The following is a 6,830-nucleotide window of genomic DNA, read 5'->3' as shown; positions in this document are numbered from 1 at the left end:
ACGCGTTTTGCAATGACTCCGGTTATCTGTTCCTAACGTCACTACCCAAATTGCCCTTCAACCCTGTCAGGAAAGTATCAAGGCAAGTGATCTCAAAAATTTCTTCTTGGTGTTCACAGCAATCGTATTCGTCTCGTTTCTGTCAACAATGTTACACAGTGCTTTATGCACATCCGAAACCTCATCATGGAACTTCTCCACAGATAGTGGCTTTAGTCCTAGCTGATTCAATTCCCTCAACAGGTCTTGTTCCGTTCGTCTATCCGCAAATTGCCCCACTAGCACTCTTTTTATGTCATCCCAATTTAGCTTCGTACTAGCCTTGACCAAGACATCATTAGCCCTACCTTGTATCTTGTTTCTAATCGTCCTCAAGACCATGAGCCCCGTGGGGGTCTGGTCTGCTCCCCTAATCATTAAGAGAATCTCTTCTACATTTAATATGAATTCATTCAACGTCTCAGAACTACCCTCATAGATTGGCATCGAACGGATCACATCCGATATTATAAACCCTCCTAATATGTCAATTGCTGCCATCGCGCCTCCGGGTGCAACGACTACCTGATCCTGATTCTGCATGGCTCTCTCTTTTCCACGTTTGGACGTACCCTGCTCCTGTAATTCTAACTCTTCTGCTATGTTGGGGAGGCTACTCGCCTTCTTTGCTCTAGACCTCGTTAGCGGATTCAAAGATTTCCCTACTCTTCCCAATGCTGTCATTTAGACACCCTTTTCACTTGTGCTCTAATGTTTGCTACCCTTTAGTTTCTTATTCCTATTTGTGTAATATCTTATTCTATTGTATATGTATGTATGTTCTTATGTTACTAATGTTTACTGTTATATTTCTATACTTATTTGTGTAGTTCGGGTGTGTTTGTGTTTATGTTTGCGTTGCCTATTTTGGAAGCGAGGTGTGCGCTGAGAATCTGTAAAATACATATATGTGAAATGTTCTTGTTTTTTTGTTTTTTATATTTTTTTTCTTCGCCTCCCTGTGTTTCAGAGGGCTGGGTTGGAAGTCTGTGTGCAAAAGTTAAAAAATTTGTTTCTTTGTTTATTCTTTTGTGCCGTTGCGATATCCCGATTAGTAGTTACCCTTATATTCTTTAATTTTCCATTCAATTTATATACATCTTTATTTCATTTTTTTTTTTTTTTCTTTATAGTGATTGTTGTCTGTTGATCACAGACAATTTTCTTTGGTATCCCATGCTGACAAATGAATCGCTTCATTGACTTAACGATGTTTAAGGTGTCCCTAGCGGGAATTGTGTACCCTAAAGAATACTTTGAAAACTTGTCAATTATGGTCATTACGTACTGCTTATAAACTTCATACAAATCCGTGTGTACTATGTCTAATGGCTTTTCTGGTGTCTCCGTTTTTTGAAATACCAACTTTTGTGGCTGCCTATCATACTTCAGCGTTTGACAAATCTCACACCCATTAATAATCTGTGCTATTTTGTTTCTCATGTACGGAAAATAGACATGTCGCCTCATGCGCCAAAAGGTTTCGTCTATTCCCCTATGATTCCCCGCGGTGTGATACTTCGCGATCTCGTTATCCTGGTCATCTCGTTCTTGTATTTCGTCCAACTTCGTCAAGCATCTCAGAATCCTATACAACTTGGCCTGGCTAAAGTAGTCTATGTATACATCCTGAATTATTCCGAATATATCGTCAGGGGCATATATCGCACAAGTCCTATGAGGCTTAACTAACTCTTTCAAAAGTCTAGCCATTCCTTCCCTATCCAATTTCGGTTCTATGATTACCCGTCTCAGTTTATTCTTGAACGGTGTCGGTGTCCTATTTCAAATATGATCTGTATATTAAAGTCATTAATCGGTTTTTCAGCTACATGAATTCTGTTGTTTACCTCCATGTCTTTAATGTGGTCAGTATTGCGCATGTCGCTTGCTCTGAGTCATGCTCACTGGTGTGAACTTCTAACTCTACTCTGCTTAATGCGTCGGCTACCACATTTTGGGACCCCTTTTTGTATACTACGTCATAGTCATACTCCAGTAACTGTGGTTTACACCTGACCAACTTTGAATTTGGTTCCTTAAATCCCATAAGCCACGTTAACGGTCGGTGATCTGTAACTATTGTGAACCTATGTCCGAATAAGTAGGGCCTTAAGTACTTTATCCCCCAAACAATTGCGAGCATTTCTTTTTCTACCGTCGAATAATTTGCTTCGGCGTCATTCAATGTTCTGCTTGCAAACGCTATGGGTCTATCAGCGCCCATTGCCCCTTGGGACAACACTGCTCCTATAGCAACAATCCGTTGTCAAAATGAACGGTTTTGTAAAGTCTGGGTATCTCAACACAGGGTCATTACACAAAAGAGTCTTGCAATATTCAAAGGTTTTGACATATTCGTCACCTATTTCAATTTTTTGTTTCCCCTTTAATCTTTTTGTCAATGGCTTAGTGATTCTCGCAAAATCTTTAATAAACTTCCTATAATAACCTGCTAGTCCCAAGAAGGATTTTATTTCTTTTGCCGTCCTTGGCATTGGGAAACGCTTAATCGATTCAATTTTCTTAGGATTGGGTTTAACCCCGTCCTCTATTACTACATGCCCTAAATACTCAATTTCTTTCCTCAAAAAGTCTGTTTTATCTGTTTGTAATTTGAACCCCGCGTCACTAAGCTTCTGGAACACTGTGCGCAGATCCTGCATGTGGCTCTGAAGAGATGGTGAATAGACGATAATATCGTCCATATACACCAGACATATCTTCCCAATCAGAGCTCCCATCAAATTATTCATTACCCTCTGGAAGGTCGCCGGGCATTTGTTAATCCGAACGGCATTCTAACGTACTCAAAATGACCGCTTTCAGTTGTAAAAGCAGTCTTTGGTACATCTTGTTCTTTCATCTCAATCTGATGTTAACCACTCGCTAGATCCAGGACTGAAAAATATGTCGCCTTTCCTAACTTGTCCAACACCTCCCCAATTAAAGGCATCGGATATCTGTCCTTTATTGTCTTTTCGTTTACTTTTCTAAAATCTACCACGAGCCTCCATTTTTGCTTGCCGGATATATCCAATTTTTTTGAAACCAGCCATACTGGTGCGCTCCAAGGGGAATGGCTGTGCCTGATCACTTTCTGTTTTAGTAATTCTTCCACTTGGTTTTTTATCTCCTCTCTTTGTTTGACCCCATACATATATGGCTTCTTATACACTGGTATATCGTCCGTTGTTGGAATCGCGTTCTTGACAATATTGGTGAATGTCAATTTATCCCCATTTGAATGGAATATATTGGGATACTTAGAAAAAAGCTCCCACAACCCTTTTGCTTCCTCTGCGTTTAAATGTTCCATCCTTATCTCTTTCTTCAAGTTCCTTTTCTCTGTCATGTCCTCTGCACTGCTTGTTATAATATTTAACTGTGTTTCATGCACTGTTCGTTTACAGGGCTCTAGCATCTCCATTTCTATATGCTCATCCGGTTTGTACCGTGTCGCTACTAAGGGTTCCTCCAAATACAGCTTTTTCTCCTCATCTGTATAATTCGTGATTTCGAATTCTGCCTGTCCTTTCTCTGCTGTGTATATACCCCCCGGTTATTTCTACTCCGTCTTCCACAACTATTGTATCCATATATAATGGCCCATCATGTATTGTGACCGGTAATTTAACCAATGCCCTTGATGCTTCTGCCAATACATGCACTTCTGTTGCCTTATTCGGTCGCAAGTGAACTTCTACTACTGCGTCCCGTGTCCTCAACGACAAGTTTTCTAAATCTAAGGTCGCTCCTAATCGAGTTAGTATATCCATGCCTACCAACCCGTCAAAATACGAATGAAAATCAAATAAGAACATATCGAATTTTTCTGTTGTACTTAATTCCTTAATTCTTATGTCTCTAACATAAGTTCGTATATTATGCGACTACGAATACCTCCCGTAATTCTTGCCGTCTCTCCCGTTCTATTACTGTGGGTTTCAGATATGAATTTGTAGCGCCTGAATCAATTAATAGCTTTAAAGGTGTGCCGTTTGATGATGTCACGCTAATATACGGCAGTACTGAGGCATGGCTATCCTTTCTTATAACCCCAGTCTGTCTTCGGAGGCATTTTGCCGAAAATTTCCTTCCTCTTGAATATTATGCAGTTGCTGCTCTCTGTCACCTGCTTCAGACATATTCAAGTGCCCTCTCTGTGACTTCGCCGTATTCCAGCGATTCGACTTCGACCCAGATGGAGTATATTCCACTACCTCCTGCTTCGGCATAATAGCTTTCCTATTGTACCTAGTGCTTCCACCTTCCGAGTGATTGTCAAATCTACTATTGAACGTCCCCTGCTGCCTATACCGATCGTTATAATTCCCATTTCCTCTGTTGCCGTAATTATTGTAGTATCGGTCCCCGCTGCACCCTTGGTTCTGCTGCCTGTTGGGGTTACTCTGTTGCCGTAATTATTGTAGTATCGGTCCCCGCTGTACCCTTGGTTCTGCTGCCTGTTGGGGTTACTCGGACCTACAGGGTCCCTGTTTCTATAATATATATCTCTTTCTTTCAGAGCTATCTCGTACGCGTTTTGCAATGACTCCGGTTATCTGTTCCTAACGTCACTACCCAAATTGCCCTTCAACCCTGTCAGGAAAGTATCAAGGCAAGTGATCTCAAAAATTTCTTCTTGGTGTTCACAGCAATCGTATTCGTCTCGTTTCTGTCAACAATGTTACACAGTGCTTTATGCACATCCGAAACCTCATCATGGAACTTCTCCACAGATAGTGGCTTTAGTCCTAGCTGATTCAATTCCCTCAACAGGTCTTGTTCCGTTCGTCTATCCCGCAAATTGCCCCACTAGCACTCTTTTTATGTCATCCCAATTTAGCTTCGTACTAGCCTTGACCAAGGCATCATTAGCCCTACCTTGTATCTTGTTTCTAATCGTCCTCAAGACCATGAGCCCCTGGGGGTCTGGTCTGCTCCCTAATCATTAAGAGAATCTCTTCTACATTTAATATGAATTCATTCAACGTCTCAGAACTACCCTCATAGATTGGCATCGAACGGATCACATCCGATATTATAAACCCTCCTAATATGTCAATTGCTGCCATCGCGCCTCCGGGTGCAACGACTACCTGATCCTGATTCTGCATGGCTCTCTCTTTTCCACGTTTGGACGTACCCTGCTCCTGTAATTCTAACTCTTCTGCTATGTTGGGGAGGCTACTCGCCTTCTTTGCTCTAGACCTCGTTAGCGGATTCAAAGATTTCCCTACTCTTCCCAATGCTGTCATTTAGACACCCTTTTCACTTGTGCTCTAATGTTTGCTACCCTTTAGTTTCTTATTCCTATTTGTGTAATATCTTATTCTATTGTATATGTATGTATGTTCTTATGTTACTAATGTTTACTGTTATATTTCTATACTTATTTGTGTAGTTCGGGTGTGTTTGTGTTTATGTTTGCGTTGCCTATTTTGGAAGCGAGGTGTGCGCTGAGAATCTGTAAAATACATATATGTGAAATGTTCTTGTTTTTTTGTTTTTTATATTTTTTTTCTTCGCCTCCCCTGTGTTTCAGAGGGCTGGGTTGGAAGTCTGTGTGCAAAAGTTAAAAAATTTGTTTCTTTGTTTATTCTTTTGTGCCGTTGCGATATCCCGATTAGTAGTTACCCTTATATTCTTTAATTTTCCATTCAATTTATATACATCTTTATTTCATTTTTTTTTCTTTATAGTGATTGTTGTCTGTTGATCACAGACAATTTTCTTTGGTATCCCATGCTGACAAATGAATCGCTTCATTGACTTAACGATGTTTAAGGTGTCCCTAGCGGGAATTGTGTACCCTAAAGAATACTTTGAAAACTTGTCAATTATGGTCATTACGTACTGCTTATAAACTTCATACAAATCCGTGTGTACTATGTCTAATGGCTTTTCTGGTGTCTCCGTTTTTTGAAATACCAACTTTTGTGGCTGCCTATCATACTTCAGCGTTTGACAAATCTCACACCCATTAATAATCTGTGCTATTTTGTTTCTCATGTACGGAAAATAGACATGTCGCCTCATGCGCCAAAAGGTTTCGTCTATTCCCCCTATGATTCCCCGCGGTGTGATACTTCGCGATCTCGTTATCCTGGTCATCTCGTTCTTGTATTTCGTCCAACTTCGTCAAGCATCTCAGAATCCTATACAACTTGGCCTGGCTAAAGTAGTCTATGTATACATCCTGAATTATTCCGAATATATCGTCAGGGGCATATATCGCAAGTCCTATGAGGCTTAACTAACTCTTTCAAAAGTCTAGCCATTCCTTCCCTATCCAATTTCGGTTCTATGATTACCCGTCTCAGTTTATTCTTGAACGGTGTCGGTGTCCTATTTCAAATATGATCTGTATATTAAAGTCATTAATCGGTTTTTCAGCTACATGAATTCTGTTGTTTACCTCCATGTCTTTAATGTGGTCAGTATTTGCGCATGTCGCTTGCTCTGAGTCATGCTCACTGGTGTGAACTTCTAACTCTACTCTGCTTAATGCGTCGGCTACCACATTTTGGGACCCCTTTTTGTATACTACGTCATAGTCATACTCCAGTAACTGTGGTTTACACCTGACCAACTTTGAATTTGGTTCCTTAAATCCCATAAGCCACGTTAACGGTCGGTGATCTGTAACTATTTGTGAACCTATGTCCGAATAAGTAGGGCCTTAAGTACTTTATCCCCCAAACAATTGCGAGCATTTCTTTTTCTACCGTCGAATAATTTGCTTCGGCGTCATTCAATGTTCTGCTTGCAAACGCTATGGGTCTATC

Source organism: Drosophila obscura, unplaced genomic scaffold (genome assembly GCF_018151105.1).
Source record: "Drosophila obscura isolate BZ-5 IFL unplaced genomic scaffold, ASM1815110v1 contig_95, whole genome shotgun sequence".
In the NCBI taxonomy this organism is placed as follows: Eukaryota; Metazoa; Arthropoda; class Insecta; order Diptera; family Drosophilidae; genus Drosophila; species Drosophila obscura.
The sequence above is the reverse complement of the archived record's forward strand: the minus strand, read 5'-3'. Positions refer to the sequence as shown.